Source organism: Pieris napi, chromosome 13 (genome assembly GCF_905475465.1).
Source record: "Pieris napi chromosome 13, ilPieNapi1.2, whole genome shotgun sequence".
NCBI lineage: Eukaryota > Metazoa > Arthropoda > Insecta > Lepidoptera > Pieridae > Pieris > Pieris napi.
In genome coordinates this window covers 5801069-5813390 of record NC_062246.1, presented here as the reverse complement: position 1 = coordinate 5813390, position 12322 = coordinate 5801069, and the positions used below count along the sequence as shown (strand labels likewise).

The 12322-nt window shown below is 33.0% G+C and overlaps 1 protein-coding gene across 1 annotated transcript in view; it reads right to left on the bottom strand.

Moving 5' to 3' along the window:
• Nucleotides 1-12322, bottom strand: part of LOC125055275 (neural cell adhesion molecule 1) — a 112967-nt gene that overhangs the window by 99849 nt on the left and 796 nt on the right. The window lies entirely within an intron of this gene.

Here is a 12322-nt window from a genome sequence, read left to right as displayed (position 1 = left end):
AATCCGAGATTAAAGCAAGGTAAAATTTCAAAAATCGAATATATTCATAAAGCAACATTAGCATTCTATTGCTCTTTAATATTAAACAAGGTAATAGGAAAATCTCCGACATTCCGCTCAGGTAGGATAATATTAAATAAAGGAATGTGTAGGAAATATACAAAAGACGGATTTAATTACGGTTTTATATTCTTTGAAGCATATCTTAATTATAATATGTGAGTACAATGAATGAAAGAACTGTGCATATTATAATAAACTACATTCTTCGTACCTGGGCATGTTTATATTACAAATTAGCAAGAATAGAGAAAATTTTGATTCTAAAAAAGTTAAACCATGGAGAGTGTTCGAGGAAGTTATTTGCATTAATACCTGCCGCTGAGTTTCATCATCGGACGTCCAGGCAGAATACAAAATTCCACCCGTACCGGGACGTCCGACGTTCTACAACTGAGAACAAATAATATTGCGGGTATAAATAAATATATAAGCTGCACACGATGTGCAAATTTGATTGAAATCGGTTAAGTAGTTTAGAAGTCCATAGCGGACAAACAACGTGATACGTAATTTATATACATATATTAAGATAGTCCCCTATATACGCTTCCAAGATGAGGTAATGATAGGTCGCATGTGTTGCAGGGACTGACGACATGATATGATTATTTTATTATACGTTCTTATTTTTGTGTTAGCGAAGTTCAAATCAAGATTTTATTACGAGATTTATTATCATTATAAAGAGGTTCCTTCTTAACAAATTCAAATTGAATCAAAGGCCGTTGTTTGGAAATTCTTTCTTTGTATTCTATCGTTTCTTATAACAAGTTAATTAATTACGTTTATAATACGGTCTTATGTGAGTACAATGAACACTCTTTAATGAACTCTATTTTATTGTTTATTTAGGTAGTTAGGAATAAATCGTATCTAATTATACATTATCGAAGTTTCTCTAGAAATTGTTTACACCAGCGATGCAACCCAAGACGTCTGAAAACCCCATTTTAAGCACTAGCTTGTCCAAGTTTCCCAAGACAAGCAGTAGTTTTTACAAACTACTACTAATCTTGGGAAATTTAATAATTGCATTTACAAGCAATTTTTTGTGATATTTAAATAAACTTTATTTAACTAGATACTACGTTATAATAAAACTTTCAATGTATTAAATACCTTTTTTCTATTGTTAGTGTTGTTTTTTCTACAAACGTCGAATAAAAGTTTTGAAAAGATTTTTATCTTGTTACGTCAAAGAAGTATAACTTCTAACGCGTGTTATGTACATACACGTTTTTTTTATAAATCCGGTACTAAACAAAATATTAGTCAATCTAGTGTTTAAACGTGTAATTCGCAATGCCGCGGTGAGGCTAAACGCCTTGCACAACTGGTGAGTAGACTTCTCTCCCTATATCCGTAATTAACACTCTTACGATGAAGGAAACATCGTAAGGAAACCAACTCGTCAGGCACAGAAAGAAAGTAAAAGAAACAAAAGCATAAATCTACAGCTAACTTATAGGGTATCGCTAATGGATTATTTGTTCATATTGTTCTTGAACATACTAGGAAAATAATTGTGTAGCTTTATCATAAATTACTTTGTATGTGACCTATTTTGATTTTATTGGGTAATAAAATCGGGGTTTGTCAATCCATTCCGAGAGCATTAATTCGCCCATAGAATGTCTGTAAGGTTATGGCGATAAGTAAAATAAACATAATATTATTAACCATAAAGAAATTCCTTATGTTGCTGTACGATTGTGAAAAATACAAAAAGCTTGTATTTTTCTTTGGCATTTTTGTTAGTCACCTTTAATTAAATTATGGTTAGATCTATTGTATTGAAAATTGACACAATAAAAATCGCACTTAATGAAACATAATAATAATAATCAGTGGCGCTACAACTTTTTCGACTTTTTGGGTGTAAGGCAAGCCGGTTTCCTCACGATGTTTTCCTTCACAGTTCGAGCGAATGTTAAAATGCGCACATAGAAAGAAAGTCCATTGGTGCACAGCTGGGGATCGAACCTATGACCTCAGGGATGAGAGTTGCACGCTGAAGCCACTAGGCCAACACTGCTCTATTTAATATGTATGTTAAAGCTTTTGAAAAAAAACTATTCGGTATTAATATTATCTTAAACACTGACTTATTCATAAATCAATAAATCAATATGCACCGTAACGTATAGAAGTTCTCATGTTACTTTTCAACTCAGTGTAAACACTATTTGAGAGAAAGAGAGCGATTGATTAGTTGCTGATGAAAGGGGTTTATTTCATTAGTTTTTACTTCTACTTATCAGCGGACAGTTCAACTTGTCAATGTCTTATTTGTCTTCGAGTTCTATGAAATATCAGAGTCATACGATAAAATGCATTCAATATGTGCAATATGCAAGAAGCAACTACAGAAATGGGTTCCAAGTACTGTTTGTTACGTCACTGGGGTAGCTGTCTATATTTTTGACACAAACTTAACTGTCAAATGTCCGCTTTGTAGTATGAAAGTTGGAAATATTGCTACACTTAAAAAGTGAAATACTATTTTTTAGTTGTTAATACCTTCGAAATAATCTAATGATATACCATAAAATTAATAAGATTTTAATAGTTTTTGTTAAGAAATCGTCCAATAAACTTACGCTAAATGTTCCTTTTATCACAGAAAATTAATATATTTAATTCAAATACAAAAATTTATTTTGGGTACACGTCATTAAAATTAATGTAACAAATTCTTTTGCTAAAGCCTATTGAAGTTCCTAATGAGACATTCTATTTTGCCTGTGGATATTCGATGAATATAAGTAAAAGTCGGATCACGTTCTCAAACTGCTTTTATTGTCATTGAATTCACGAAATCGGTAACATATGTTGAAATGTCTTTGTAATCCATCCGAAAACCTACAACTGTATACGAATTCCGCGACCCTTCAGACTTCGTATCGAATGAATATTTCAAAAAGCTATGAACTCTTAAGAGAATCAGCCTTGTTTTGAATATTGGGGACAAGGGATAAATTGACAAACAAATCTACATATTTACCAACAAAAAGGTTACTAATCAAGTTGTATTTGAGTTTACATAGACACGATCGTGTTCCTAATTTAAATTTTAACAGATCTACAAATGTGGACTGACATATCCCCAATAGTGACAGCTTAAGCCAAGGTAGCCCCTATGGGAAATCCTTGCTGGAACCGCAGAACTCGGCGAGCTTTATCGCACTCGCCCACTCGTCCTGATATTTTTAGGGCAAAATCATTAGATGGAAAGGTGGAGAGAATTCTACATATAAGTAATATTATTTCCCTTTTATCTCATGTATAATGCCCGCCATACATTTTCATTTTCATTTCCGTGGGACTCTTTCAACTCGCTCTCTCCGCTGCGCTCGTCCCCGTTTTGGTGGAAGCACATGTATGAAAATCATCGTTACGAGTATAGCGGAGTCCGTAATGCGTCCGTTCCGCTCGCAGCGGAAGGCGGGCATAAGAGCGAGAAACAACAATATTAATTTAGTTCTTAATTTTTAATGACCTGAGCTGAAGGATTTTGCTTTTTCTCAATACATGGTAAATTTATGGGCCGTCGATAAATATTCCTATTTATTTTGATAAATTCAATTGATTCGAGGGAAAATCTATTCGGTTTTTAATTCTTAAGTTTTATGAATTTAGGATTCGAAGTCCCATGTATAAGAGCGAGAAACAACAAAAATTATTTTTTTTCTTAATTTTTAATGACCTGAAGGATTTTGCTTTTTCTCAATACATGGTAAATTTATGGGCCGTCGATAAATATTCCTATTTATTTTGATAAATTCAATTGATTCGAGGGAAAATCTATGCGGTTTTTAATTCATAAGTTTTCAAACACTGGCGAGTGACAGCCAAAAACTGAAAATGGCGGGCACACAAAAGAGCTAGAAAATTATTGCTTTGAACCAGCCGTCTTGCCATGTTAGAAATATCTAGAGTACGTAAAATGAATAAATAAGGTTTATGTCTACATTGGCATTGTGTATTACAAATTTTGGACAACCCCGCAGTGAAACTATACAAGTAGAATAAAGTGACCGAAGTCATGCGATTACAAATCCCAAAAAAATATATAAGGTAACCATTTTATTTATACATGAAAAAAATAAAGAATAAAATTTATAATACCTCATTTTAAACTAATATGTATTCAAAAGTTAATACAAAACGAGGTTCAATTAGTAAAATGTATTCAATGGGTAAATTATGGAAGCAAAAGTGAGCAAATTCCCGGGAAATTAAATTTATAAATATGATGCAGAAAATCGCTATTTCTTCGTAGAATACCTTTCTATAGAAAACAGATTAACAAGCACCAGCTAATTAAATGCGTAATACATTTATTATATTAAATCATTATAATTTTATACAGTAGATGTTGGTGGTCTTTTTTTATGTTTAGGATTCTAAATCCGACCATAAACCCGATATGTATTTAATGATATTATTGTTCGAATGTAGTAAAGCAGAAACGAAAAAAAAACTGAAAGTGTTGTTGTTCCTTAGGTGAAGGTGACTTCTTTAACATGACATTAATAAAATCTTCGGTAAATTTGTCAAATCACTGCTCCACCTTAAAACAACTCCAAATTTTTGAAGTTATACTTCTTTAGGCGCGTTATGAAAAATTGATGAGAGTGAAATTTTACGATGCGCGCGCACCGTGACACAAAATTAACAGAATGAAGTTGCCCACGGAAGATGCTACGGCATTGAACATAATTTAAAAACAACATTCGAATAATAATAGAATTTATGTTACACTTAATGTAAGAGAATAATAATAAATATTTATTTATTTAATTTTTAAAATGTAAACTGAACTTTATTGACTATAATGACTCCTTTTCCAGTCTTTGATTATCTAATTGTAATTAATTATTTGCATGTAATCAAAAACTATAATTAATAATGCCAAAGAAGTATAACTTCTTACGCGCGTACATAAGTACACGCACCCTTTTTTTCTATCGTTATCTTCGACATGTATGTAGTACCCCAAGTAATATTAACGAGGCGCATAGCTTTAGACCCCTCAAAAAATTAAAAAAACTCATAACTGATATTGTCTCAGTTCCCAGTGGGTCCCGGTGAATTACATTAGGTTAGGTGTTTTTTTCTCTAAGTGACGTTTGTGATCAGGCTTACCTGATACTACCTTAGTAGGTTAGGTTAAAGCCAAAAGATTTTACCTTCTTTCATTCATGTCACAAATCATGATGTTTTAATTAATTTCTATGGGGTTGAAGAGCATGAGCCGCCACATTATTACATGGTAAATTGCCGTGTGATGAAAATATGATTTCGAGATATGACAAATTTCCAAATCTTCTACCTGCATACATAATATTCCTTAAAGTTATACTTTGAAAGTCCGTGGAACGTAGTCACCTGTATAAGGCAGAGTCTCCAAGTGGATACTCGGCCTTCGATTCACTCGTCGATAAATTGAGTAAAAGCTACTTTACCTATACAACTATGGCTTCGTAATCCCCATTAAGAGCAGAAACCCATGAGCTACGTAACGTCTGGATAATTAAATGTAAACATTCATGGCTGCTAATAATTGCGTCGTTTTTAATTAAATTGTATCGGTTTTATGCTTATTGTCGTTGAATAATAATACAATTAATTTCAATTATATTTTTCGTTTGTGTTAATTGTTAATATTGGACAAATATTTTCATATCGAATTTTCAGTATATAATGTGACTTGCAACGAGAAACGACGTTGATAAGGTATGAATTTCAGTGAGCTTAAACTTTACAGCTTTACCAATTCGACTTAAGGTTCTTCAAGGAAATAGAGTATCAATTCTTAAAAGGCCGCCAACGCACTCGGGAGCCCTCTGGCAGGGAGACTGTCCATGGGCGGCGGCGGTATCACTTAACAAAAGGTGAGCCTACTGCCCGTTTACCGCCTGTTCTTTAAAAAAAATCTTACGATCCCAATATATTGGTATAAGTTTTTTTCTCGAAATATATTTTTCAAGTGTACATGAAGATTACGTAAGTCAAAGGGTGGATTATGGAATAGGCCTTGTCGTCCGCTGATAATGATCACTTAGAACATAAGCACGTCGTTAACTCGGCTTGAGTGCCCGGAGATTATACATTGGGGTACATGTAATACATAACAGCAGTCTGAGAGATAACTTACCAACTCATAGTACATTGTAGGAATATAATAATGTGGCGTTATATTATAAATATTGGATGCATTACTTTGGTATACTAATCATAATAACATCATTTGATTTTAAACTTTATATTAATTTAATAGAAAAAATAAATATTTTAGATTATTTTTCCGACCCAAATATCGGCCAATAGAATTGCACCATTCGACGTCACGTGGTACAACCTACATAGTATTATACTGATAATTTTTTGTGAAAATTTTCTCTGGTCGTTGTTTCAAGAAAAGTATTAAGTAGTTGTTTTATTCATTATGAAATTCTTATTTGTTAACTGTACATTTCGTCTCATGGTGCAATTCTATTGGCCGACATTTGGGTCGGAAAAATAATCCCCCGAATACCACACGAGCTTCAAAATTATCGGGTATTTCCCGATAGGTTCGTTGCAAACAATTAATATAGTCGTCATGACGACTATAAGTCGTCATGACGACTATATTTGTTTGCAGGGAACCTTGTGGTATTATAAGTGAATATTTCCTACAATTTATCAAAATAAATACGAATGCCCACGGAGACAGAAAGTCCATTTGTGTACCAACGACCTCAGGAATGAGAGTATCTCTCCGACTCCGACGTGAATGTAACCACGAAGCATAGCACGTGTTCATTATAATAGATGCAGAAATGGGAAGCCAATATCGTTAAAGTACTACTAGGTGAAAACTTCAAAAATTCAGTTAAAAAACAGTTACAAAGCTCTAAGGTACGAAGAAAACAAAATTGCATACGATCCATTGGAAATCGTTAATGGATTGAAACGTAACAAGTATTGTACTATTTGCAATTTCTTTTCTAGAAAATAAAAGCTTTCTATAGACCTTGTAGGCGTGAAAATACTCGGAATTTTGTAGATCAGAATACCAGCGCAAAATAGCGCCTTCTAAAGTAGATTAATATTTTTTATTACATAACTTAATCTTTGTCTTTTTGATGTTTCACCCCTCTATCATAATTAAATTTCTACTATGCTTTCACGTGCTTGTTTCACAGGTATTTTATAACAAGCTTTCTGCTTTATTAAGCTTCAAACCCGTATCAGGAGGTGGACTGAACACTTTTGCATTTAAAGAAAACACTTTATTACCGGAATGAAGTTATGTCTTATATATAAAATTCTCGTGTCGCGGCGTTTGTAGTTAAACTCCTCCGAAACGGCTTGACCGATTCTTATGAAATTTTGTGTGCATGTTGGGTATGCCTGAGAATCGGACAACATCTATTTTTCATCCCACTAAATGTTAGGCTAGCCACCCCTAATTTTTTTTTTAGATATTTTTTTTTAAATTTTTTTATGATACAGCATTAAAAAATACATACAACCCCTAACTTTCACCCCTCTCCGATCAACCCCTATTTTTTTATTATAAATGATATACATGGCAAAACGACGTTTGCCAGGTCAGCTAGTATTATTATAAATTTACAATTATTTTACTTTTCCACTTGTTTAAGGAAAAATAGTGTTACTAGTTACCAATGTTTGCAAATCTAGAGAGTTCCTAACAATATTCTTCAGTAATAGCTACTATACTTCTTTATCTTGTTATGCGATGGTTTAACGAATGTTTGTATGTTCTTTTTTTTTTTTAAAGAAAATTCACACCAATTGACCTAGTCCCATGCTAAGCTGGTAAAGCTTGTGTTATGGGTACTAGGCAACGGATATACATACATATTATAGATAGATAGACATATTTAAACACCCAAGACCTAAGCACAACACCAAATGCTCATCACATCGATGTTCGTCTCAGCCAGGGATCGAACCCGAATGAGGAGACGTCGAACTCTAGGTAACGATCATACAAACAATTATTAACATAAAAAAAGTATTGTTTTTCACGCTAAAACCATCTAATTTTATGTGATTCTAAAAATACCCTAAAACATTATTTAAAGTAAATACAAAGTAATTTAGATTTATTGTCTGTGTCACGATTTCGCAAGCCTAATAGTTTTTCATCAAACGTAAGTGGGACTATGGGAGCGGCAGCCGAGCCCTGGTACATTGAACTTTTATACATAAATGCCAATACTTTGTGTAGTTCATCTTTTTTACGTGTCAAAGTGTTTTCAATTCGGAAATTCAAATTTAGAACACATGAAATGGGGACTTCAAAGGTTTTAATTTTACGAATTTAAAACTTTAAAAAAAAAATTATCTAAAGATTCACGAATTTTATTGCAGCAAATTATTAAACCGCTTTGATAAGATTATGTAATGTATGTTTATTTAATACTTCAAACCCTTCTTCATAAAAAAATCTGTCTAACTTCACGGCTTTAACTAATGTATCTTCTATTTCTTTCTATCACAGCTTAAACATTATTTGACAGAAAGAAACAAAATAATACTTTTGTCCGAATTAAAAAATATAATAATAATTTGACCGATTTAAAAAAGTTAGACTTTTGTTTCATCTAAAAGACCTTTTAATAAATAATCAGTAATATTAGATTATCTGCTATCAAGTTGCTTTAACTATAAGATGCCTAAAACAAATTCCTATTTAGTAACTCAGGAACGCATTTTTTGCCCCCTTTGCTATACAATATTCTCGCTTCCCAGAATTCCTTCCGGGAAACCCTATATGAAGCAAAATGATTAAGTGCACAATAAAATGAAGGCCGAAGTGGGTCAATGGCCATTGTTTGCGACGGATATGAGGGAAATTAAAATGGCACAACGCCGTGACCATTGCAATGTTGTCGTAAATTTTTATTGCAGGCAATTATCGCGTTTATCATCAATTCGATTTATTAGGGAGTAATAGAGGCTGTTACAGCCACGAGAGAAGCGTAACCCTTTCTAGGTGCAAATCCCGTCCAAGCTTTCAGATATTTGGTTAGAAAGAACAAAAGGTGTAATAATATATGTACCGGTGTATATCCTTGAATAGCAATGTTGGACTCTCATCCCTGAGGTCGTAGGTTCGATCCCCGGCTGTGCACAAATGGACTTTATTTCTAATAGCGTATATTTTAACATTCGCTCGAACGGAAGGAAAACATCGTGAGGAAACGGGCTTGCCTTAGACCCAAAAAGTCGATGGTGTCAGGCACAAGAGGCTGATAACCTATCAGATTGAACAAATGATCATGAAACAGATACATATCTGAAATCCAGACCTAAGAAAGTTGTTGCGCCACAGTTTTTTTTATATGTAGGTGTAAGAAAAATCCCAAAAGAAAATTTGTTTTTGTTTAATTAACAGTATGAGGTATTTTCAAATCAAGTCGATCGTAGTGTGACTCCGGAGGTAATGGAGTTCGATTCCTAGCCAAAGAAAAACTCGTTTGGTAAGTACAGAAAGCTGAAAGACTCTCAATAAATATCAATTAAGCAAACACACAAATGTGCTCCAAGTTCTAACTTGAGGTTACCGGACTTCAATAAAAGATAATAAAACTATGTCGTCAAATAATATTTAATAACAAAATACATGGCATATGATTCAGTTAATCAAATTAAAAAAAAACTATCATAACAATAACAGAAGTTTAAAGTTGTTCACTACTTAGTTAAATGTATTTTATATACTTTTCCTTTTTTGTTTTTTAACGACTAAACTATTTACGACTATTATTTAAGAGCAAATCTCTACGATATGTCATTTTAACGATCGGAATACAGATAAAAGTAATATACAGTTTTCGTTTGGAAATATACGAATGCTCATTGACACAAATTGTGGCGTAAGTTAGTATATAGTTTATGTATTACAAGAGGCATTGTTGTTGAACACATAACACGTTATAAATTATATTCAATATTCATGTTATCAGCGTGTGCTGATCTTATTACTGTTTGCACTTGAGTCTCGACCGCCCGCGCCGTGACAGATGTTACGCTAAAATATGTTTAGCAACAATTTAGCGAATATTTTGAAAGTTATATAGGAAAGTAGATAAGCTAAAGTAAAAAAATAAATATAAATTTAAAAAAAAATTTCGTCTATCGAGCAACCCACGCTTTTTCACAATAATACCAGTATTTTTTGTTTATTACCATTTTCAGCCTAAATTAGGAATTATTTTTCACTTTTTAGTGTGATGTACTTTAAAAGCGTGTTTTTTAGTTTTTTTAACTATTATTTATTTTTTATTTTTTAGTTAAACTTTTTTTAATTTTTTTTTCGGATTATTGCATTGTCATCGATCTTTGGTGCGCACAGTTTTAATTAAATCTGTCCGTTAAAAGTGGGTCAAAATCGAGTCCGAATGAGTCGGTTACATACATACATACATACATACAGGTGAAGCTAATATAAAGCGTGTAATAAACGTTATTATAACACAAAAGAACGCAGAATATGGTGTGACAAAAGGCAGGCTCAGCTGGTTGCAGGCTAGAGATTCTTTATTTAAATTTAATTGAAGAAATGTAGCGCTCTCACCTGATCTTGACTTAGAATTTCTTGATCAATCCTATTTATAGGTGAGTAGGTGGTGAGTTTGTACATTGAAACGGGGTCTTACACGTGATAATGTCCTTCACCGTAGCACGCATCTATCTATCTAATCTATTACAAATACGACCTCAGGTTAAACACTCGTAATAGCACTGGTCACACATATTAACTTTAGAGTCAAAAACGTATTACTTTTCGACATCCTAAGTTTTGCTTTTCTATCAAAAGGCACACTATATATCTACTCTATATATTTCCTTCGAAGACATAAGTTATCCTCTGTGTAAATCGGACCTAAAGTTCGAGCCGAAAAGGCCGAAGAATTCTACGTATTTCAAAAATTTTAAGGACTCGTAATAATTTACGAAAGTTTTTGAATTACCATAATATTAGACTATTGGTCGTGTCAACAAATTTAAACTTCATAAAAACAAATTCTTGCCAAGTTTAAGAATATTCAAATACCTCCGAATATATAATTATATATATATTGAGTTTTCATACACAGTGGACCTAATTTAGCGCAAGATATTATGCTTGAAATGGCTTGTTTTTTTTAATATAGAAGTATTTTTGTCTTGATAATGATGGTTATGATGAAATTAGATCATTAAGCTATATTATTGTCTGTTTTGTATATTATTTTATTTGTCACTTAGCTTCGCACTTCTTTCTCTATAATATTTTTGCCTTACTATAAGATGCCTGGTCGAGATTGCATGGTAGAGATAGGACCCGCTGCCCAAGTATTTCTGAACCAACCAAGTATTTCTGAACCAATTCGACTTAACGTCCTTCAAGTAAAGAGTGTACCAATTTTTCAAAGGCCGACAACGCACTTGCAAGCCCTCTGGTAATCTGAGTACCGGGCGGTGGTGTCAGTTAACATCATGTGTGCCGCCGGCCCCTGTTACATAAAAAAGGACTGGTTGTTGCCCTCTTTAATTATTAATACTTGATTTATAATTTATCTCGATTATAAAGTAAGATTATTGTTGGATGATTAATATTAAATAACTAAAACTCTTGTAATTTTTTTTTTAAAAGACAATTCACACCAATTGACCTAGTCCCATGATAAGCTGGTGAAGCTTGGGTTATGGGTACTAGGCAACGGATATACATACTTATTATAGATAGATAGACATATAAATACATATTTAAACACCCAAGACCTAAGCACAACACCAAATGCTCATCACATCGATGTTCGTCTCAGCCGGGGATCGAACCCGGGACCCATGGATTCGCAGTCAGGCCACCACTAGACCAATGAGTCGCCAAATCTATATATCTTTAAAAGTAATAAGGTGAATAGATACGACAGCTTTTGTGTTTTCGACTTATCGTGTCTGCTGTACAATTAAAAAAGATCTATTGCGTCATATCAAATGTTATTTTATTGGTGAGTAACTTCATTAGTTGAACGAACCGTAATTGACATACCGACTGACCTGACAATTCCTATGAAATGATTATTACATTTTCCTGAATATTCGATTATTTGATTATTTCGATTTTAGTCCGCTCTTAATTGGATTACACAAAAAACATTCTCTCATCGACTAGTGCGTATTATAAATGATTTTACAAATTAATTTCAATTTGTATTCAAGAGAGATTAATAATACAATTAATCCAACC